Below are 25,613 nucleotides of genomic sequence, written 5' to 3'. Positions count from 1 at the left end.
TGAACCGAATGCAATGAAATTTTGATCATTTATGACTTATATAATGAGCTCTAAAAACTTTTGACTTAACTTAAAATTCTTAACACGGAAGAAAATTATAACGGTTAGATTATTTTTCTAATAAAACACCAAATTATCCAAAATTTCAACATCGTTTCAAAATTCGAGATGCTAATTGTAGTTCATTTCAATTCCCTCTAATTGACTTGAATGTAAATATGTTTTGAAGAAAAGTAACAACACAGCCGGCAATAAATTGAGAAAGTAACGAGATGAATATTAAAAATAGACCAATTTACTAAAAAATCATAAAATAAATGAAATCGCTATAACTTTTTCTCTTGGTAATAATTTTAAGTTAAGTCAAACGTTTTTCAGAGCTCATTATATAAGTCAAAACTGGTCGAAATTTCATTGCATTCGGTTCATTATATCCGAAGATACAACAGATCAAAGTTTGCACTGATGCACAACTAGTTGATCAACTTACAGTGAAAATTTGAGAATATTTGAAGCACACTTCGAAAAGTTACAGCTAGTTGAACACTTTTTGAAAAGTGAAAATTTTCCTGTCCCGATCATTTTGTCTATCCCCTGTATATCTGATGCTGTCGAATTTATATTTTTGTTGCAACCCATTGATGAAATACCCCTGTTTGAAGGTTAGTGCAAAATAACAAGCGAATTCACCTGCTACAGAGTGATAATTCTCCATGAATTTCTCAGGCAATTCATTAATTATTTTTTTTATTATTATAAGTACAAAACAAAAAAATGGGACTACTTCAGAAGTTCCTTCTGAATTCCCCCTTCCAGGAGTGCCTTCAGAGGTTAGTCTAAAATTTCTTTCTAAGGTTTCTTCGACGGACCCCTAGGAGTTCCCATTGAAATAACTCCAGCAGTTCCTCCAGATGTTCCTCGAGGAAGTAATTCTGGGAATCCTATGTAAGAGAAGTTTTTCCTTGAATTCGTAAGAAAGTTTCTTCACGGATTTCCTTTTTTTAGAATTCCTCTTGCAGTTCCTTCTGGATATTTTTCAAAATGTTCTTTTTTGATCTGTCAAAGGGTTTCTTTTGAGATTCCTCAAAACGTTTCTTGGAGTTCTTGCTTCTTCCCCCAGAAGCTTCGTCAAGGATTCCCTTAGGAGTTCCACTACGAATACCTCACGGAGCTCCTTCTTGGATTCCTTCAAGGTTTTTCTAGATTTTTTCTTGACAGTGATCTTGACAGTTTCCAGTTTAGTCTATCCTCTATCTATATATATATATATATATATATATATATATATATATATATATATATATATATATATATATATATATATATATATATATATATATATATATATATATATATATATATATATATATATGCCGAAGACAATATATATATATATTGTCTTCGGCAAACTTGCTGAGACGAATGAAAACTTTCTTCAAGAAATCAATCAAGTTCGAGATTCGCTCACTATTTTGCTTTAGTGTTGTCTTGAGCTACCTAATTGGTCTAAGCGTTATGTGTCTCACATTCTGGACCATTTTAAATAATACTGGCTTTTGAAGGTTTGCTAAAAAAAAGCTTTCGAATTTTGATGGGAGTTTTTTGGAATCTCCTATGGAAATTTTCCAGACAATTGATTAAGATGCTTTTTTGGAGTTCCTTTAGAATTTTTCAACAGTTTCTTTGAAAATGCAGGAAGGTCTACAACGCTCTTCATTCTCTCGCAGCTCTAAGATATTTCACTCCACAGCATGTTAGATTTCGTCTGGCACGTTCACAGCTAATGTCTCTTTTTGATTATGGAGACATACTTTTCGGACTGGTTTCGCAGAAAAATTTGAGAAAACTCAATTAAGTTCACAAAGCTGTCATTAGATATGTATACAATCTCTAAAAGTATAACCATGATATCTCCAGTTATGAAACATTTCTTTTGGGATGCACCTTTGCCAATCATCTAAAGACCAGGATTTGTAATCAAACATTTAAGATTCTTAACAACCCTCCAAAGTACCTCGAAAACTTTTCCACTCACGCACGATCAACAAGAGCACCGTTGCTCTAGATGTCGTTCAAATTGGCGTTTAGATAGTAGGAACAATAGATATAGAAATAGTAGCATTTACTTTGAAAACCAATAGTGATTACTTGTGCTATTAAGTAATTAAAAAAAATAAAAATAAAAATAAACAGCTATGGATTTCTTTTAGCAATTGATTCAGAGCTCCTTTGGAAAACCACTGCTTTTCTTGATTTTTTTATGATTTGATTTTCATTCTTTAGCTAGTATTCTGAGATATCGTCAGGGTAATTCGGGAACAGCTTCGGAAATATCTTCCAATTTTTTTTGGCAATCCTTCAGAAAACTCTTTTAAAATTGTATTTGAATACATATTAGGGTGGCTCAAGCTTGTATGGCAAAACCACATGTCAAAAAGTTCGATGGGCCCCCTTCTCATTTCGTTCTATATGACGCCACGATGCTCTGGCCAAATTTTCAGCTAAATCCGTTAACATTAGGGCGGTGCTAAACTCGTTTGAAGTTTGTATGGGCGTTTATATGGGAAAACATCGTTTTTTTCAGTTTTCTTCGGAGGGGTTCAAATTTTCCTTAAAACACGTAATCGATCCCATACAAATATAGCCTGGGTTATGCCGAAAAACTTTGTCGAAGACCGCAACGTGATCAGACACTTGCGAAAAAAGCTATAGCCTAGACATGACGGGCTCATTCAATGAGATTTTATTGCTATTGTTATTCCTTTACATGTTAAATGTTAAGCACCACCAGATGGTCTGCATGTAATATCTTTTCTTACAAGCTTCGGATGACTTTGCGGTCTTCGACAAAGTTTTTCAGCACATGTGAGACTATAGTTCTATATAATCGATTATATGTTTTATGTAAAAATAATGCTCCTCATGAGAAAAATGCTAAAAACGATGTTTTTTCCATATAAACTCCCATACAAACTTCAAACGAGTTTAGCACCGCCCTAAGGTTAACGGATTTAGCTGAAAATTTGACCAGAGCATCGTGGCGTCATATAAAACGAAATGAGAATGGGGCCCATCGAACTTTTTGACATGTGGTATTTTGAGCCACGCTAATACATATATTCGAATTTTTTTACGGTTTGAAAATTGCTTCGGCAATTTTCTCTGCAAATTCTTTGGAAATTCATTTCAAAATTCCTTAATATTTTATTTGCAATAACTTTTGTAATTTATTTCAGCATTTTTTCAAATAATTTCTCTCTGTATTTATATCGGCAAATTCATCTCTAGTAATTTCTTGGGAATTTCTTCGACAATTCCTTTAAAAGTTACACAGGAAATTCCTTTGAAATTGTTCGGGCAATTCATTTAGGGTTTCTTAAGGCAATAAACTTTGAACGAATTGACTAAGGATTTTCAAAAAACTTTTCAAATGAATTTCGAAAGGAACTATCGAAATAATTACGAAAATAAATGTCAGGTGAACTACCAAGTTTTAATAAATTTTCCATTCGATGAAAATTTTTCTCCGATTGGAATTGTATTCAAACCCACACTCCGTGGCTTACAATTCGCGTAAAAGACTGGTGCCACTAATCCCACGGTCACGGAGCCCATGGTTATACCGTAGGTATTTTAAAAAATAACCTATATTATTGCCGAGAAATTTTCTAATGAGTTATCGAACAAAAATCCAAAGGAATTGCCGAAATAGTTATCAAAAAAATTGCTCATGAAGAAAAAATAAAAAGTTGCAGACGGAATTTTTAAAGATATTTCTAAAGAAGTTCACGAAGCCAATGCCGAAGCATTTGATACAAGAGTTGAAGTTTCCAAAGGAATTGTCTACATAATTCTCAAAAATAAATTGCCACATACATTTTCAAAAAACTGACTTACGGTTAAGCTGCTTGTTACATCTGTATTTCCTTCTTTTAGAAATAGTTTGCTCTTTTGGGGTATATCTCCCAAAGTGTATGAATTGATTCGTCTCTATGTGCTTCGGCCTAATTATCCAGCATAGTTTTGTTGTAGTTTTTAGAGAGCATATGGTGCCGTATTGTCAATTGAACCAGTAAATGCAAAGAACAAGCTACTTTTCACTTCCATTAAGGTTATGTAACTGACGGAAACCTAATGCTTTAGTAAGATAAGCATCTCCTATGTCCCACATTTTCTCTACTGAGAGCTCAACGAGATTCCAGTCCTTCTTCCCAAATCCCGAGAAACCCACTCTTCTTCTATCAAAGAAATATCGTTCCTCTAATTGCCACACTTTCCTTTGTCAAATTTTTATTCCTGCTCTATCCCGCAGTATCTTGATTTATGTCCCCTTGAGGCGAAAAATCCTCCAAGAAGTTTGCATCTTCCTTCTCGCCACTTGTGTGCAAATTTGCACCAACTGATTCCATCTTCTCGAGTTCCTTCTCCAACCATGGCTGCGGCAATTGTTTGAACCCCGAAAAGAGTGTTCTTACCAAGGCCACAAGCAAGCTAGACGTGGCAACCACCGAGCAGATTCGCACTAAAATGCGCAAAAAAAAATACACTGTACATAGTTTCGCCAAACACCAACGACGACCAGGAGAGGTCGACTATGAAATGGTGATCACTATCATATTTTTAAAGCCCTGAGAAAGAGGAGCAAAGCGAAACGCAACCAAGCCGTCAGGGCGACATACAAATTGAATAGGGAATTGCACCAGCTTTCAGGACGGGCAAACCGACGTCGACCACGAGAACGACGAGGACGACGGCGACGATGACGCCAGTCAAGGCTTGCGAGATTTAATATTTAATTTGGAAATTTATACAGTGCCCTTGGTGGCACTACACTGGAAGACTCGACACGGGTTGACACGGGGGCTGATGGGATTTCTTTGCAACCATTTTCTGGATTGCGGAATATGACAGAAATTCTGACAGGTTTAAGGTTTTCTTTTTCTCGACTTTTGTTGTAGGGAAAAAGGGTACGTATTTATCCCCGAAGTGCTTCTTTTCAGAGTTTGTAGAAAAAAGGACGTAGATCAATCCACTTTATTTCAAATATTAATGCAGTTAATGGGTTCATCATGCTCACCCAACATGCGCGCGGGAGATCAGCAAAATCATGCCAAGGATGACAGGTGCAACACCAGTATCAATTCGCAGTTAATATCTGTGCTCCATCTGAACACCAACTGAGAAGCAGGTTCTACCACAGTGCAGACATTACATCAAAAAGAAGAACAAGGAAAAGATGAACCAGTCCTTGGATGTGGTTTTTCCCACGTGGGTTCTTAGCAAACATAGAAAACAGAATAACAGACAAGAACTAAGAACACTTATTCCAGCGCACTGCTCTGGACTGCGACCAACAGTAAAGTGAAAACTTTTCACCGAGGATTGTTATCTGGGTAGCGCGCGCTGGCGCTGTCCTCCGGGATTGGAAATCGGATTTGCGAAAAACCCGTGGAGCGCGTCTCATTTGGATGGGATGGAAACTTTTTAAATGTGAAAAGCTTCCTTGGGTATGACGGGAGTTATCATGAGCGAACGCGGCGGTGGCTTACCTTACACAATTATGGCGAAGTGCGACACAATCTGAAAGAAAAGAAAGTTAGAAATGAAATTAGTTAGGAAGAGAATCATAATTCGACGAAACAGATGAAGCTTGAGAATTACTGTGCAATGCCTATCCTGTATGTCTTAAAAAGTGTCCAATACGATTTTTATCTAATTCCCGTCTTAGCACCGACCTATACTGCCGGTCTAAGCATAGTTGCCCCATGGTTTTTTTTTTGACGATTTTGAATTTTTTGCACCAGGCGCTCTATTATAAATATATTTTCATATAAAAAAATAACATACTATGTTCGAAGAATCAATGAAAAACATGTCAAGTCAAATTGTCCCACTATTGAATTTCGTCGCATAACAGTTCCACTATAAAATTTATACGCAAAGCTCATGCAATAGACATTTTTAGTTATTTACTCCGATTAATAAAGCTTGAGTCATTTAATATCTGGACGCAAAAAAACGGATCTGTCTCGGAAATATGTTATTGAAATAAACAATATTTTGTACTTAAAATCAAGGATATTTATTGAACTTTCTAGGAAAAATAGCCTTAAATTTATTCCGATTCGATTTTTATGAAATTTCGATCTTTTCTCCGAATACCACTCATCATATCTTGGACAGTCTGTTGATTCACCTGAGCGGCTATTTTGTTCCACCATCTTTGCAGCTGTGTTGCATCCCAACCACCTTTCCACTCTTCTTCAACTTCTGCTTAACAATTGCGCAATATTTCTCGATTGGGCGGAACTAAGGGCAATTTGGTGGAATGATTTCTTTTTTGATAAAATCCACCCCGTTGTCTTGATACCACTGTAGCACTTCTCTGCTGTAGTAGCAACTTGTCAGATCTGGCCAAAACTTAACAGATCCTTTGTGAGCTGTACAGAACGGAAGAACACGCTTTTTCAGGCACTCCTGTTTGTACATTTTGGAATCCATTATCCTGTTTGTCACGAAAACCTTTGTTTTTTGGCCGCTGCTGCAAATACCTTGCCAGATCATCAACTTTCTTATTGGCAAAAACAAACTTGAACTTACTAAGCACATCACCCCGACCTGTGGCTTTATAAAATTTTTGTCCGGGAAGCTGACCATAGTCCATTTTCACATATTTCGCAATTTTTGAACTTGACCACGTCGGATTTTCGAAGTGTGTGTCCAAAATTAATTTTCGATGCCCGGCTTCCATAACGTATAACTTTTAAGAAACGAAACCAATCGTGACAAAATTTTCAGCACTGAAGGAGGCAACATTCCATAACAAATTTCTGTCAAATTTTTTCGGATCCGACCAGTACGGGCGCTGCAGTAAATTGAACAGAGCGTCCAGATATTAAATGACTCAAGCTTTAGCATGAATATTTCAATGCTGCATAGTAAATGCTTTTTGACACTAATGAAAAATCGATTAAGGGCCGATTTCTTCACCCTGGCTTAAGCGTTAAACCAGGTTTAACTATATGGGTAAGCCTGGCTTACCGGTTAAGCCGAGGTGAAGAAATCGGCCCTAAGTCAAACAAAATGATTGAGAATTGGTTTCTTTTTGGACAAATTTTTGACCCTGTGTACTGGGATCTTGGGTAAGTGGTAAATTCGGTGACTAAATGAGTTGAAGTGAAAGTATGCGTGAAGAGTGAACAGGTTGATGAGTAAGTGTGTTGGTGAGTGCGTTTCCCGGGTAGAGCTTAATTGTAAAAGAATGGCAAATTTTACCATTAAAACAGAATGTTTGAATGGCAAAATGTGTTATTTGTTTGTTTGAAATAAGAGTTAAAATAACAAAAATAATAACAAAATTTTTGAAGCAGAAAAACTTAAAAATAACTTATTTTGCCATTGTAATAACAAAGTAATGGTAAAGCATGCGGATGAAATTGAAGAACAAAATAAGTTATTATTGAGATATTGATAACAAAATAAGACCCAAATTAACTGTTATCGGTGAATAACAAAATATGACATTCTTAAGTTATTGATAACAGAAGAAGAACAAATTTAGCTGTTTATGTGGCAATCAAAATAATGGTAGGTTTAGTTGTTCAAATTCAATTTTAAAATAATGGTTCAGTTGCTATTTAAAAGTAGCAGAAGAAAGGTAAAATGAGCTATTTCTATTAATTGTTTGAGTTCTAAATTAACATAAATTGATGTTCATCAAATAGAATCCATTGCAAATCATACACACAGCTGAGAATCCGGATTTGTTTACTTTTGTGAGATACGTCGAATTGAAAAGTTATGCTTGAAATATACAATATAATAGTTAATGGTATATTAAGAGTAAAATATGTTATGGTGCCTAATGTTTATAAATAATTTCTCACAATATCAAAATAATGGCAAATTTAGCTAGGAATGTAAATTATGTTATTGTTTTGATAGATGCTGGGTCATTAGGCCGAAGGTCATTAGGCCGAAGGCCATTAGGCCGAAGGTCATTAGGCCGAATGGTCATTAGGCCGAATGGTCATTAGGCCGAATGGTCATCAGGACGAATTGAAAGTTAGCCGTTGTTTTTACCTTTTCCAACAATTTTTGACAAAAACTAGTTTAACAATGGAACTAGAAAGAATAGCCTATGTTTTAAAGAAGGAAAAATTTATGAATTGAATATCAGCAGTTTCAGCGCCAAAAACTATTTCAGCAATGATACTAGAAAGAACAGCCTATATTTAAAAGAAGGAAAAATTCATGGGTAAAATATCAGTAGATTCAGCATCAATAAAGTATCTTCGTGCCTGTCACACGATACACACATGCAAAATGGTCATTTGCAGAGGAAGCTCTCAGTTAATAAGCTGAGAAGCAGGCTTTGTCTCAGTGGGGACGTAACGGCAAGAAGAAGACCCAATGACCATTCGGCCTGATGACCATTCGGCCTAATGACCATTCGGCCTAATGACCATTCGGCCTAATGACCATTCGGCCTAATGACCTTCGGCCGAATGGCCTTCGGCCTAATGACCTTCGGCCGAATGGCCTGACACCGTTTTGATATTTTATACAATTCATTATAAAAGGTGCTAAATTGCAAGTTTTACCATGATAGTAGTTTTTGTTATTGATGTGTTATTTAGCATTATTCATGAATAACATATCAATGACTAGATTTGCTATGATTGTATATTTTGCTATTGATTTGCCATTTTAAGTTTTTCATAATAACAGAAGAATGGCAAAACGAGATATGATGGCAAAACCAGTTATTATTTTGTCCTTTGTTTGCCATTAGCCTCTACCCGGGTTTTGAATGATTGTGCTAGTGACTTGGTGGGTAAGCTGATGAATTAGTGAATTAGACATCAAATGTCTAGATGAGTGGATGAATAAATTTTGTAAAGTGAGCTTGGGAGTTGGTGGAATGGCGAGTAGGTGTGTTGGTAAGTGAGGGGGTTCAAAAGTGAGTAAGTTGGCAAATAAATCATGTCCTAAGTGAGCGGGTAGCTGTGAATATTCTAATTCATATGTAAGAGAAGTTAGCTGACAGCAATCTTAATGAGGCCAGTTTTTCACAACAATACAAAACAATGTGTAACACAACGTGGTAAAATATCTCAGCCTACAGCTCCATCACAATGACTACACCAGGAAGGGATCAAACGGGTAGTGTTCTTTACGTAGTCAGCAGTGCAGCAGTACAGAATGAAAATCCAGTGCATTGAGAATTGTTGACGCTTGACAGTTTGGATCCCATGCGTTTGAACCAATGAAATAATGTCTCCGTGCCAACGATCACAATGTTATCATTGCCAGCAACTTAGGTCAGAGCGTTTGAACGGATAGGATCCACATAGTCAACCGATCTATGCTGACGTTGTTTGCATGCTGAACCGTTTCATTCCTGTCTACGGAAAGGACACTACCCGTCAGATCCAAGGTTTGAACACTTTGATCCAAGTTATGCTAGCTACCGCAACATTGAAGGGGGAGAAGTCATGGGTTATCATTAACCTGTGACGGTATCTCCTACCTATATATTTTACTCGTAAACTTTTTTTAATGACAATCTTCATTAACCATCATTCGAGGCCATCACTATCATTCACGCACACACGCTTACTCACTAATTCACTCACTGACTCACTCATTTACTCACACATTCACTCACTTACACACTAATGGGCTCACCACAGATAACAGATGTGTATCCTAAATCAAATTTAACTCAAAACGTGTGTAAATACGAGAAAAACAATATACCTTGGTCACTGCTTCCATCTATACAACTAATTGCTGCAGTGAGTGCTATCTGACAGGGACTGCATGCGTTTGTCATTTGCACACAAGCGCTATGAATGAGATCGTTGCGCCATCTCTAAATAATTGCCAGTTAGGTTTCCTCATTGAAATGACGTTTGAAAGGGTTTACACACATTTTATATGCTAGCATGATCGTCTGTTATATGTGGGATCACTCACTACCTCAATTGTTCACTCATTAACTCACTCACTCATTAAATTAGTAACTCACTACATCACTCACTAACTCACTTATTTACTCACACCTTTATTTACTAACAGGCTCACTCAGTCGCTACTTCACTAACTCACCAGCTCACTCACTCACTCGTTTGCCCATCTGCTCACTCTTTTATCAACTCAGTCACTAATTAATACTTCAACTCACCACATCACCCACTAACTCATCACATCACTCAATAACAGGCTTACTCACTTACCAACAAGTGCACTCAGCAACTCACCCTCTCATCAAATTATTAACTCACTACATTACTTACTAACCTATTACATCACTCACTTACTAACTCACGCACTTAACAACTCATCCACTCATTAAAATATAAACCAACTACATCACTCACTTACTTACTCATTTTTTACCCACACATTAGCTCACTAACAAACTCACTCACTCACTAATTCACATACTCACTAACTCCTCACTCGCTCAATCACTCATTTACTTGTCAGCTCACTACATTACTCACTAACTCACCATATTTCTCACTTACTCACTAACACATTCATTTACTCACTAACAATCATTTACTCACTAAATAACTAACTCACTCATTTACTCACTAACGGAGTCACTCATTAACAGACTCACTCACATACTCACTTGTTTATTAATTCTCTCATTTACTCACACATTCACTCATTAATAAGCTCACTCATTCACTAATTCACAAACTCACTGGCTCACTCAGCCATATACTTATGTATTAATTTAATACTTCATTCACTAGCTCACTTAATCACTTCTTTACCATTCAACAACCCACTTACCAACTTCCTTACTCACTAACTATGAAATTCAATGTCTCACAAACTCACCAATTACCTCATTAACTTGCTAATTTACTAGCTCACTCATTTTCTTCCACTCACTCACTCACTGAGTCATCAACTCACTCATTTACCAACTTTCTCACTCACTCCCATTAATTGAATCTTTTACCAACTTGCTCACCTACTTACTCATTCAATAACTCCCTCATTAATTATTTTACTCATTCATCCACTCACTCATTAACTCCCTCATTTACAAACTCGCTCATCAACTCACTGACTAACTCACTAATTCACTCACTAATATACTAACTCCCACCGAACAGATCTCACATGCTCATTAACCCACCAACTCACTTACTCTCTGCCCCACTCACTGACTCACTAGCTCATTTACTCACTAATTCATACACACTTACTCACTAATTCACATATTCCCTTACTAACATACTCACCTTCACGGAACAACCCAAAGCTCTATAACTTTCTCAGTCAGCAACTGACACACTCAATCTTGGGACAGCTCACACTCACTCACTCACCAATTCACTAACCTTCTTACTCAACACTCTTATGTTGTCTCTCGGCTCCGTTTTGCTTAAAGACATTTGAACCTTATGCATGAAAGTCTTATAATGCTATAAAAGAAGGTAACAGTTTTTGTTATTTAAAAAAAATGTACATAGAACAAAATTGTGCAGAGCAGACTACGTCAAACAAAAAAAGACGAGTATTTTTTGTGGGACTGATATGCGTAGAAATTTGGCCGACAGGACCACGTTTCTGGGCATAACAGTCCCACTAAATATTGTTTAGTAAAAAATACAATATGTGCATAAATTTTTGATTCAAAGATGCCTGAGGTATGAAAATATAAGTGATTTCTCACAATACTATGAAAACTAAAATTCAATATGGTGCACCGCTTTGTCAAAATAAAGCAAAAACGTTTTGAAACTTTAAGGCGAAACTGGATCCATTTCCTCACTTTTTGGTTTTTGATTTTTTATAAAATAACGAAGCAATATTTTCAAAATCGGTTTTCGTGCACATGTAGAGTATGGATCAAGGTATCTCCTGATATTTTTTCGTGGTGAAAAATGTTCTTCATTTTTGCAGAAACCATTTTTGAATAAAATTTCACAAAAAAATGGTTTCTGCAAAAATGGAAAACTTTTTCCACCACAAAAAAAAAATCAGAAGATACCTTGAGCCATACTGTACATGTGCACGAAAACCGATTTTGAAAATATTGCTTCGTTATTTTATAAAAATTCAAAAACCAAAAAAATGAGGAAATGCTTCCAGCTTCGCCTTAATCGCGTTTTTCTCAGTTTCCAGTTTTTCAACATGGGACCACTATGCATAATAGAACGACAGATAATTATCGAATTTGTTCTTGTACCTCGCCTAACGCCTCATGGCCAATTTGGTATCAATTACTAATTCATAAATTAGCTTCCATATCAAGTAAACATATTTTAAAAGAACTACAATTTCCTTAAAATAATCAGATTGAATAACTGTCCCTCGAATTATGTTTCCGTCTAGTCCACGTCAATTGTACCTGAATGCAAACCCGGTCTTTTGTCTATTTAACCTTTTGTCCTTTTCGACCGTTTGTCCTTCGACCTTCTGTACTAATGCCCTCCTACATGAACAGTGTTGCCAGCTAACAATGGATATAAAATATCCAAAGCTATAAGTTTTTTTTAGTAAACAGACATTTACACCGTCTTCGGCCAGAGGCCGCACAGGCTGAACATTACTAACATTAGACAACGGACAACACATATAGCTCAGTGGAGAATTTGTCGTTTGACGAAAAGTTTTCCCCGACTGGAGCGGGAATCGAACCCACACTCCGAGGCTTACGAGACACCTAAACGACTGACGCCTCTAACCGCTCGGCCAAGAAGCCCATTTTTTATTGTCTTTCGAACTTTGCTGAACATTATATACATAACTGTTCTAAAAGTTAGAGCAATGGTTGAAATGGACATTAATCTATATTTTTGGAGTGAAAAAAGTGATCGTAAAACAAGGTCAGAATGTACCCACTGACGAATAGAAAACCACTAGGTACTTTACTTCGAAAACATGCTTTCGGGCCAGCCATGTTGCAAGCTGCGGCCCAATATGGTCTAGTTCAGGTCTGCCCAACCTTTCACGGCAGTGGGCCACATGTGACACTCCATATCAGTCCACGGGCCAAAAATTAAAAAAAAACCCAAATTAATCCACCTAGTGGTGATAGTGCCTTTCTCGTCGAACATGTTCTTACCCAAGTAACACACTTGTCACCGAAGAGTCACGGCGGCGTAGGTTTTTGTTGCGCAGAAGTTACTGTGACTTACTTCTAGCAAGTAAGTGTTTATTTGTTAGAAGTAAGTCACAGTGACTTATGCGCAACAAAAACCTGCGCCGCCGTGACTCTTCGGTGACCAGAGATAAAAATACTCTCGTCGTGAATCAACTCGCGAGTGTAAAAGCATCAAACGGTTTGCTCGCGGTGCCGAGAGTAAGCCGTGTGTGAGTTTATTCGCACCCGCTTGCTTCACGAGTATAAAGCAAAACAAAAACAAAAACACTCATGAATTTTTATTCGCGAAGATCAAGTGGAGATGCGGGAATTGCATTTTATTGCGATTTTAATAGCAAAACAAGTAATTATCCATCAGATAGTAGTGTTTTATCCTTTATTGTTCCTGAAAAATTAATCTGTCGGCCGTGTAAATTCGTTTTTTCACAAAATTGAAAAATGTTCAGAGCTGCTTCGCGAATCAATCACGAGTGCGACCAGCTTCGTTAGCTCGCGAGTGAAGGAAGTGCGAATATATTGTGGCTTCTGTTGTTCACGAGTAGGATAGCTTTGCGTTTGTGTCTACTCAGCTGCATTCCTCACTGTTTTCCATCACTGTCGGTGACAAGTGTGTTACTTGGGTACAGTCTTTCTGGCAACGTAAGTCAAAGTGTTTCTGAATCCGAATATTTTTATAGAAAAACAAGCATTTTATCAAAGACATCTTTGAATTGACTTAAAATTAATTGATTGCACATAGTCCGACGTTATGTTCAACGTATAAGCAGGGCTGAAAAATATCAGACTTCTCAGTTGACTGCTTGAGCACTTTGTTGAGCACCTTCACTAACACTGGAGGCTGATCAATATCAAGACGATACTAACAAGCTAAGCTATAACTCTTTACACAATCACAGATCACAATCTTTTTTCTGAACATTTGGGCTATATCTTATTGACCGTTGAAAACAAGAGCGATAGGTAGTGAGTATAGTGCGACGTCTGTTTGTATGTGGGTTTAATTTGTAAGATTTTGTTCTCTTACATATATTTATCGCTTGCATTGATTTTATTTACTTTCGTAGTTCCGGTGAAGCTCCAAACGCTGGTTGTGCAACCCTACCAGTAGTCTGTAATGTGGTGTGAGCATATTTTCTAGTTAACCGTTCCTCGGATTATTCAAAAAGCCGTGATGTAATATGTTGCATGGTACATTTGGTTACATTCGATGCGGTACCGGAACAGGTTCCGGAGCACACCGGGTCTCCCAAATAATAGTCTGAGACTATTTCATTGCTAACGTTCATTAGATTACCCAAAAAAAACACGATTTGTTTTGTCTCATGCATGCGTGGGTATAGTTCACTTTTACATTTGAACACTTCCAGTGGGACACCCAGAACTGGTTTCGGGACACTACCGGTTGTCTAAAATATGGTCTGAGGCTATGTTCTTACGAATCGATCATCGTGTATTCAAAAAAGCTGCTATTTGATGTACTGTCAAACAATTTGTGCATTTCGTTAGTTCCGGCGAGACACTCGAAAGTGGTCCGAAAGTGGCACACTACCGGTAGTCTTAAAGTAGCCTGAGAATTTTCTTGCTGACCGTTCTGCGCGTCATCGAAAAAGCCGATATTTAATGCGCGGTGTGCATGCGTTTGGTTCCGTTCTACATTTGACCACTTCCGGCGGAGCACCTGGAACCGGTTTCGGCACAGTATTGGTTTTCAAAAGTGTGGTCTATGATTGTTTCTCTTGTCAATCGTTCATCAGGTTACCAAAACAGCTATTTATGGGGTTGGTTCTCCTTTACATTTGACAACTTCCGATGGGGCACCCTTAATCGGTGAGGAATACTACCGGTTGTTCCAAATATGGCCGGAAACTTTTTTTTGCCAAATCAAGATACCTAAAAATCCGCGATTTGATTTGTCGCATGGGTTTGGTTTACTTTTTTGTTTGGCCATTTCCGGCGGGACACCCAGAACCGGTTCCGGATCACTACCGGTTCAGATACATATGGTATGAGAATATTTTCCTGCTGACTGTTCATCAGGATATCAAAAAAGCCACTATTTGATATGTCGCATGTATGGGTTTGGTTAACTTTTAAACTTGGCCACCTCTGGCGGGACATCTGGAACCGGTTCCGGAACACTACTGGTTACAATATGTTCTGAGAATGCTTTCCTGCATACTGTTCATCAGGTTATCGAAAAAGCCGCGGTTTGATATGCCGCATGCATGGCTTTAGTGCATTTTTATGTTCTGGCACTTCCGGTGGGACACCCGGAACCGGTTCCGGGGCACTACCGGTTCAGATATGGTCTAAGACCATTTTTCTGCTTACCGTTCATCAAGTTATGCTTTCCTGCATACTGTTCATCAGGTTATCGAAAAAGCCGCGGTTTGGTATGCCGCATGCATGGTTTTAGTTCAATTTTATATTTGACCACTTCCGGCGGGACTCCCGGAACCGGTTCCGGAACACACCCGGTTCAAATATATTCTGTGAATATTTTCCTGCTTACCTTTCATCAGGATGTCAAAAAAGCCACTATTTGATATGTCGCATTCATGGCTTTGGTTAACTTTTATACTTGGCCACCTCTAGCGGGACATCTGGAACCGGTTCCGGAATACTACCGGTTCCGATATGGTCTGAGAATGTATTCCTTCTTACTGTTCATCAGGGTATCGAAAAAGCTGCGGTTTGATATGCCGCATGCATGGCTTTAGTGCACTTTTATGTTTGGACACTTCCGGTGGGCCACCCGGAACCGGTTCCGGGGCATTACTGGTTCAGATATGCTCTAAGACCATTTTTCTGCTTACCGTTCATCAAGTTTTCGAAAATGCCGTAGTTTGATGTGTCGCATGGATGGGTTTGTAGCGTTTTCATATCTGGCCCCTTCCTGGGGTACCGGTCCGGCACACCTAAATGGCCATAACTCCGGAACGGCTGGACCGATCCGAACCATTTTCAATAGGAAACAATGGGACCACATTTCGCGTCGAATGAACCATCGGTCATTAAAATCGGTTGAGGTTTAGTTCAAAAAAGTGATGTGAGTTTTTTTTGTACACACACACATACATACACACAGACATCACCTCAATTCGTCGAGCTGAGTTGATTGGTATATGTGACTCGACCCTCCGGGCCTTTTATCGAAAAGTCATTTTTGGAGTGAACCTATAGCCTTTCCAGTACACTTAGTGTACGAGAAAGGCAAAAACGACGATAATAAACTTTTTTTTTATTTTTCTGAAAGGTGCTTGTGAAGATAATGGCTTCAACCCGAAAAAAATAGAATTCTAAAAATGAAAATGAAACTTTCGTTTCAACACTGATTATCTGATTCTCTGATCTTCTGACTTTTGATTTTTAACAATGATTTTTTATTTTGTTTTTGATTATCTGATTATCTGATTTTCTGATTCTCTGATTCTCTGATTCTCTGATTCTCTGATTCTCTGATTCTCTGATTATCTGATTATCTGATTCTCTGATTCTCAGATTCTTTGATTCTCAGATTCTTTGATTCTCTGATTCTCTGATTCTCTGACTTTTTGATTTTTTACAATGATTTTATAATTTTTAATTCTTTTTGATTTTTTGATTCTTTGGTTCTCTGATTCTGTGATTCTGTGATTATCTGATTCTGTGATTCTATGATTCTCTGATTCTCTGATTCTCTGATTCTCTGATTCTCTGATTCTCTAATTCTTTGTACCTGATTCTCTTACTTTTTGATTTTTTACAATGATTTTTAAATTTCTAATTTTTTTGATTTTTTTATTTTTTGATTCTCTGATTCTGTGATTCTGTGATTCTGTGATTCTGTGATTCTCTGATTCTCTGATTATTTGATTCTTTGATTATCTGATGCTCAGAATTTTTTACAATGATTTTTTATTTATTTTTTTTTTATTTTTGATCCTTCAATTCCCTGATGCTCTGCTTCTCTGATTCTCTAATTATCTGGCTCACTGATTCACTGATTCACTGATTCTCTGATTCTTTGATTCTCTGATTCTCTGATTCTCTGATTCTCTGATTCTCTGATTCTCTGATTCTCTGATTCTCTGATTCTCTGATTCTCTGATTCTCTGATTCTCTGATTTGTAAAATACGATGTTCCGTATGTATCCTCCCTAGGATTAAGATAATTAAAAAAAAGTATTTTTTTTTCGATTTTGCTGCATCCTGAATCCTATAAATGTTGCTATGTTGTACCAGAGCTTGCTGAAATTTTACGACGAAAATCAAATTTCTGAATGATCGTAGAATTATAATTGATTTGTTGTGATTTATTTCAAAAGTTACGCAAAGCTCTTGTTGAAATATTTTTTCACGAAAACTTTCACATGGAATAAATCTTGAAATTTGTAAACGAAAAGAAGTATTAAAATATGTCTATGAAATATAAATTCTAATCAAGAAAAATACACTCCAATAAAATCATTTTTTTTAAATTTCACTGATAAAAGGAAAAAAAAAACAAAAAAATGTTATACCTTGGGCCAAATTCTATTATTTTTCTTCATTCGTGTCGTGGGCCGCACAAAATGTCGTCGCAGGCCGAATCCAGCCCGCGGGCCGTACGTTGATTGATTGATTTATCTTTATTTGAGAGACTTTCAGCCCTTGGCTGGTTCGTCTCTTTGAGCCGTACGTTGGGCATCCCTGGTCTAGTTGTTGCAATAGCAGTAAGAAGCTTATTCAAAGGATTGAAATCTATTTTCTTTCAATTAATTTGAAGTTGCTTCTATGGTATAGTATACTGGAATTTGTGCATATATTAAAACAGGACATGCAAAGACGGGATTTTGTGCAGAAATTAGGTCAGTGAGGGAACTTAGTCCGCGAGAACTAGTTTTACTTTTGAGGGTTTGAGTTGGGACCGCGGAAGTTTTTAGAAATCTGGGGTAGCCTAAAAGAACGAGTCTCAGAGGCATTTGAGGGGAGTCCAGACAGATGTGAGGGAGGTGCTGCCGAGACTCTTCTATGACATGTGTGCAGCTTGGGAGGTGCGTTTCAGGGACATTTCATGGGGATTTCAATGGCTTGTGGAGCCTCGTAGCCGTGCGGTTAGGGTCACCAAGCTTATAATCGCACCATGCTATGGGGTGAGGGTTCGATTCCCGCTTCGGGCGTTGAAACTTTTCGTGAGAATAGTTTCTTCCCCGTTTCCACTGGTGCATGCTCCGTTGCCCGTTGTCTAATGTTAAGTTTAAAACAGTCTGTACAGCCGAAAGCTGAAGACGTTGTCCGTGTCTTTTTTTTTTCAAATGGTTACAGAGAAGTTTTAGGAAGTTTTTGGGGTTTCCAATGGATTCCAACGGGTTTCGGATTAGCTAAAGAGAGACCCCATGAACCTAACTGAGAGCCCCTGGAACGCCTCCAGAACTCTCCAGAATTCCGCTGAAGCCGTTGACACGGCCCTGAAGATTTTCAACACATCCTTGAAAACCACCTATAAATCCCCCTAAAATTTCCTTGAGTCCCCCTGAAATCCCCTGAAACACGTTGGAACCCTCTGAGAAGGGGTTTCCTAAGATCCATTAAATCGCCTCTGAATCCCCTTTTTCCCAGACACCTGCAGCGCCCCGTAACCCTCCTGAAATGCCTTTGAAAAGCCCCTTATCCTCCTTAGAACTGAACAAAAAAAAAACAATCTAAATATGTTTTATTAAGTTAGAACGATAGTATGTATGTATACAGTACTCAGAACACCTAGTTTCTCATTGAAGAGTTAAATATCTAAATGAGATGCAAATAATCGAAAGTAGTATTTCTACTCTTCAAGATGTCCGGACGAACGCACAACCCGTCAACCCGTTGCTCGCTCAGAATAACTAATTTCCCATTTATACAGGCAATAAAATTCACCCAATGGAGTAAATCATCTCGATTGTCTCCATTTTATACCGGAAATGATCTACTACCTGAACAAACTCGTTTAGGGTACCCCACTCCAATACCTTTCGCGACCACCTTCTCATCCGAACGTTCCACCAAAACGGATATTCAATCTGACATTTCGGAACCGACACGGCGCGACGACGACGATGACGACGGTTGGTCCTTTTGCCTTTTAATAAGTCTTATCGCTCCAGCAACGGGATCCCATTAATCCACCGACTGACTGTTTCCTTGCTACGACTGGCTGGATAAATTCGCATTTTACCTTCCATAAACTCGGAAACGGATTCGGACCTGTCTTCGGTTCGGGCCATTTGTTGTCGCTATGCTACAACTGCCACGGTCGCCATCAGATGGCACGCGTGCCTTTACTTCAGCCAACTCGAGTTGGCCGACAAATGGGTGGACATTATCTCGGGGCAGGTGGACCGAACAATGGAAAGAAACGGTTTGGTATGAGGACCTGGGGAGCAAGAACGGGTTGTGATTAGCATTTATTTACTGCCGACAGGGATACTTAAAAAGCCGCGTATTTCTTGCTTGCTTTGGGGCCTTGCTCGACGAACGATGATTGTTCGTTTCGCTGTTGTCGTGGCTGCCGAGATTCAACCAGGTTGACGCAAGCTATTAGGAAGGCTAATCAGACGTTTAATGCCCTACCTCCTGCCGAATCGCGTCTCATTTGGCTGGTATACGCTTGAGTTGAGCAGGACTATGATGCCATTGACTAGAAATGGTGTAAGATGACGCTTCTATGGAGAAATAGCGTGTAATCTTGCTGGAGGGCTGGTTGTTGTGCTTGTTCGTTGCTTGAAATGGTGTTTCTCTTGGGAATAATTAATAAAGCAGCAGATTGTGCCGGTAAGCCTCTTTTCTATACGCTTTCTATTAGAAACTTGACATTGAAAGCTTTGGAGGAGAAGTTTATTATCGATGTATTATAGTGTTTTTCTTAGAGACGAATGTCTACACAACACAGGTAACCAAAAAGCATTATATCAGTCTTACATTTGCATTTAATTTGCTTCCTGCCGTAGCATAGAAGTTCGACAGCTCAGATACTTTTAATTAGCATACAAAATGCTATTCAAAACCTTTAGCCTTAATGTAGCATTTCAAATGCACAAATTGTTATGTATGTTAAGCATCAGGAATGTCAATTTATGGCTTCAGGACAGAAGGTCGATGGACAAATGGTCGAATGGACAAAAGGTCGAATGTGACAAAAGGTCGAATGTACAAACATTTTAGTAGATCATGCTACCAGCTGGTGTGTCTCACTTAAAAGAAAATATATTTGTTGGGTCTTTGTTGTTACTCATGAGAGAAACATTATAGTGCTGTTATATAAACCATATGCATTTCAGCCACCAACATTTTTAAAGGAAATGTTTTCTTCTTTTGTGTGTGCGCGGTTCTTTCAAGTTGTGTTGTCATGTAGTATTTAATTGCAATTCAGTTTGATTTTTTGATCAGGAATTTTTCCTTCTTAAATTTATATTCTTTCAAGTTTTGTTACTGAAATAATTATTGACTCTAAAGGTACTTATATTTCAATCAGAAATTTTGCCTTCTTTTATTCAATAGCTGGTTTTCCTAACTATACTGCAGAAATATGCATTGAGTGCTTGTGCTTAGTGATCATGCCCTCTTGGATTGAAAAGTAATTTCTACGAATTACACTGTAATCGATTTGTTTGCTCATATACTACCCAGAGATTTTTCCTTCTCTAATTCATAGGCTGTTTGGCTTAAATCGTTGATTGGAGTTTCAAATGACACTATTTCAATCTATGATTCATCCTTGTTCCACCCATAGGTTTCAAGGTCTTTCAAGGAATATTGTTTTCCACATTTAACTTTAATGAATAACATTACTTTCTATCATTTATATCATTTAACTAGTACATCACCTTGTGTCTTCATTGATCCAGCTCAGACGTTGTTGCACTATGACTTTAAAAATGGCGATTATAGCGGCATGAATATGTTTCTCTCTAACATCAATTGGCTGAACTACATCAATCAGGATCTCGAATCTTTAGTTGCTACGTTATCTAACATCGTTTCGTACGCCATTGAACGTTCCAAAAAGTCTCCTCCAAATCCTCCGTGGAGTAATAGTCGTCTGAAGCAGTTGAAAAGATTAAAACGATCAGCTCTGCGCAAGTACTCGAAATTCAAAACCCAGCGTTGCAAACGGAATTACTATACTGCCAATTGCCGCTACAAACGTCTCAACAACGCGCTATTTTATTCTCACCAACGGAAATATCAACAAAAATTGCGTCACGATCCCAACCCAGGTAACCAATAAGCAATTAAAATGGCATTTATTTAGCACTATATACGCCTTTACAGCAGGCCGTTGAATGCTGTTCTGCCTTATATGCGCCATAAGTGCTACTTAAATGCAGGGTTTGGCCTGGTATACGGCTGAATAAATGCTTATACCTCCTATCCCCCAAATTGTCAAAACAAAAACAAAAATATTTCCCCTGCTCATTTTCCCCAATTCAGTGTTTCGCTGGCTATTCTCATTTTTTCTCGCTCTCCTAGTTCAACTCTTGAAGCTAGAGTACACGTTCTGGATATACAGTTGTGTTTATTTGCTAATTTCTTCGAAATTGGGATTCAATCCCTCGATCCACGGGTTGATGATGATGGTGAACTGCGCTACAGAATAAGCTATTGACGATCAGGTGATGAGCGCTGATTTTTAGGTCTATTTAAGGCTTGAACATCACACCGGGATTTATTTCGATTCGTTTTGGGGTTCTCGCATACTGGGAATGCTAAAATGAATGATAAGAAACAAACCAGGGCAAATTTGTTTAGAAAATCTTTTCTCCATTGATTTACTTAAATGCTAATGAATTGATTTACTTCATTGCTAATAAATGAAAGAACATCCGTATGATGGCGACTGTTACTGTCGGGATAGATAAATTAGAAAGTTGAAATGTGTTGTGCATTCTGCATCTCGTAGCAGTTCTATGGCAAAAAAGTAGCAGTTGTGGGGCTTGTTAACCAAACCTTACCATGCATTTGAAATGCTACGCAACAGCTGTCAGATTTTTAGCAGCATTTCAATTGCTAATTAAGGGCAGTTTAGCAGTCAAACTGCTATCATATGACAGTAAGCAAGTAGAGTGCGGTTATAAAACTGGTATACGGCTTATTTAAATGCTTATTGGTTACCTGGGAAGGCATTCTGGAACCACGTCAACGAGCAACGAAAGGACACGGGTCTCCTCTCGGTCATGTTCAAGGGTAGCATTGAAACAAATATATCTATATTAGCAATAAGGGTCACTCTTGGGGATTTTCGGCGACACCTTCTTAGTGCATGTGTCACCACCCCGCGGCAGAAGAGGTACTATTACACTCTCAATTCACGCGCTTTCCGAATGACGTTTCTGCAGTCAGCTGTCATCGCTGTAGAAAGTAGGGATGCTCAATGTTTTTGAGCAATCGAACAACTACACTGAAAAACAAATAATTCAAAAAATAATTTAACAATTATAACACATAATTATTAGCAAAATGGCATGGAAAAGATTTGTGCATATAGGATATCGGTTCCTTACTATGCATACATGCGCTTTTTTCATCGCCCACAAAAATCGATTTTAGTGTGCCTGCCGAAAAATTCGGGATTCAACAACACCGATAATATTTTTCTGTGTTGAACATGAAATAAGCTCGGAAATAAGTTCGACGTTTATTTTCATAAGAGATACAAGTAAATTATTTAATTAAACTGATTATTCTAATAAACCGTTAAAAGTAAATTTAAGTTCTCTCTTCAATGGTACAATAACCAAACGTACCAAGCTGTCAAAAGTGCAACAAAGGAAGTAAAGCGATAAACTTGTTTGCTTACAGTTAACGAGTTTTACTGTTCTTTTCAAAAATATAAAAAAATAATGGCGTTCCTATGATTATAATAATTATTGATACTTCACGGTTTGCAGCAGACATAATAATATACTGCTAAATTAGTTTGAAAATTGTTATCTCTTCGCATCCAAACTCGTTTTTTTAATCTCATTCTGTTAAGGATAAAAGTTAAGAAAGCATACAAGTTCTTGTTCTATTATCGAATCCGTATAAATTGTTCAGTTATTGCAGATCAATTATTATCCTATTTCTTTTATTCTTACTCATAATCAGTAAAAATGATACATATACAACGAACAACATGCCTTAATGAAATATTCATAGAGTCTCGGTAATCAGATTGTCTGTCTGTCGTTATGATAATTCATTAGTGATTTGTTTGGAATTATTTTCAGCACGAGCACGTTTTTTGTAGTGCCCTTCATATGCTGAATATGAATATGTTCATCCTATTTCATAAACAAACGCTTATGGCATCGATTTACACCATTCTTTTTGTTATCATGCTCACTCATAACCTTTTTCTTAGCAAAAAAAAAAACGAAAACAAAACATAAAACAAAGGCCGCTTAATTGCATACTTTTAGGTAGGATGAAAACGGGATCACATTTGCTCAAAATGGGTTCCATTCCTTTTATATTTTTTGGTAAAATGAATGCAAATTAATTTGCGAGGAAAAGGATTTTAAGTATGTTGTTCAGTGAATTCAAGGCTGACAGAAAAATAAGTCGACGACAGAAACGAAAACTATTCAATCATCGTAGCTCATTCCATATTGGATGACTCATTTATGCAGCCAATCGTCATGAAAGGCTTACGTTGTGAAGAAAAAAGTTGTTCCATTGTTTTGTATCGCTCTTCGTCCAGGTACGCAAAGCCAACGAAATCTATAGACCAGATTGGGTCACTCACGAATGGAGCTCTCGAACTCTGTCAGTTCTGACATCGAGGAACTAAAAACGACTGCCGCAGTCATTCATTTTCGACTGAAAAACTGGCACTGAGACTGATATTTAGCAGGCCTGCTATAGACTCAACAATATATGTTGTCGCACAGTAACACACGAAAATTGATATTATTAAACAAAAAAGTTTGCATCCGGGATCGAACAATGGACGTTTGCATTGTCAATAAATTAACTTTACCTGAAGAGCTATCACGACACCGCAGTCTCATGCAAGCTGAAACACCAATAAAAGCTATTCCCTGGTGGCGTTTGCTTGGACCGCCGTTGCACGTTTCCGAAGAGGCAACGAACAAAAAGGACGTGGAAAAGTTTGCGGTCGACTAGGTATTTATGATTGAGCTTCGACGTGGAACCCTTTGTCGGCAGTCTTCCCAAACGAACACCGAACTCGCTAAGTACTGCTGTATTTATACTCCGCCTGTACTCTGACTGTGCGTTCGAACCGCAACACACAAATCTGTACCCAAACGTGTACTTATGTTCAAAGTTCGTTTCAAACACAAGTTCGAACATATGTACAGTACACGTGTACGATGCGAAACGAAGTGGGAAGCAATCGTGCAAAAAAGAACTTTCTCGAACGACGATTGACAGTTCGGCATCAATCGTTTATCAATCCGAACGCCGCTTCGGGTTCCATTCTCGGTTTGCGCTCGGATCGATTTTCGTTTTGTACTTCTGTACGTACACAAGTTTTGTACTTGAGTACTCTTCGGTACGGAGTACGGTAGCAAACACGGGTACTGCGATGTTTGGCGTTCGATGTTCAACACAAATGCGAAAAAACGTACTGAAGTTGAACATGTGTCAAGTTTGTGGGAAGACTGTTTGTCGGCGATGAGAACGCTAGTAGTCAATGCTGTTGTGTCAGAAAAGAATTATTTTATTTTATTTTTCCTTGAACAGCGATGATGAGATCGACGATTTGTCAGCCCTGCTTGATTTTTTCACCGATTTTTCAATTGCGCATTGACACCCCTATCGTTTCTTCCGAGAAACGTCACGTTCTACCGAAGACTACTTTATCAAGAAGACATGCAACTCTGAAGTTTTCCCATACTAACGGCATGCGACACCGATGGCATCGCCGCCTGTTGAGCTAAGGTGGTACCTTTGTATAAAAGTGTAAGAGTGTATTGGTGCGAGTATGAAGATTTACACACACTACCATAAATGCTTCCACCTTAATCCGTGGTGGCGCTGCTAACAGTGACTCTCGATTTTAAACAGTGCTGCAAGTCTTCTTGAAAAAGTGGTCTTCGGTTCTATGCTAAATTGAAGATGAACAAAACACAATTATTGTCCTTTTCCGATAACAGATGGTGCTGTTGTCATACAGTGGTAGACATTCGTTTAGCCGAGGCATATTTTTTTCGCAACTGTAATCATTTTATGTTCTTTTTTTAATTTTTGGAGGATCTCTCTCCTAGGTAATTTGCATTAAGCAATGGGATGAAACCATACATTAATTATTTTATGGGCGTAAAATACAAGAAAAATAGAAAATTTGCCTAGACATTCGTTTAGCCGAATTATACATTTTTTTGAATTCCATAAAAAAAAACTATCAAATTTCTAATAATATCCAACATAATCATTTTGTATGGTGACCTGCATTATAGATCGACTTGTAAATCATGAATATGATCGTTTTCAGAAGTGTTGTATTAATTTTACATGCATCTCATATAAG

General features: G+C 37.9%; 1 protein-coding gene across 1 annotated transcript in view; it reads right to left on the bottom strand.

Annotated features, from left to right (window-relative positions):
* LOC109622842 (5-hydroxytryptamine receptor-like) overlaps positions 1–25,613 on the bottom strand; it is a 668,994-nt gene that overhangs the window by 493,954 nt on the left and 149,427 nt on the right. Inside the window, exon 2 of the mRNA XM_029870762.2 lies at positions 5,550–5,580. The gene's annotated coding sequence lies outside the window, so the exon portion shown is untranslated. The remainder of the gene's footprint in view (positions 1–5,549; positions 5,581–25,613) is intronic.

Source organism: Aedes albopictus, chromosome 2 (assembly GCF_035046485.1).
Source record: "Aedes albopictus strain Foshan chromosome 2, AalbF5, whole genome shotgun sequence".
NCBI classification, from domain to species: domain Eukaryota; kingdom Metazoa; phylum Arthropoda; class Insecta; order Diptera; family Culicidae; genus Aedes; species Aedes albopictus.
The sequence above is the reverse complement of the archived record's forward strand: the minus strand, read 5'-3'. Positions and strand labels throughout refer to the sequence as shown.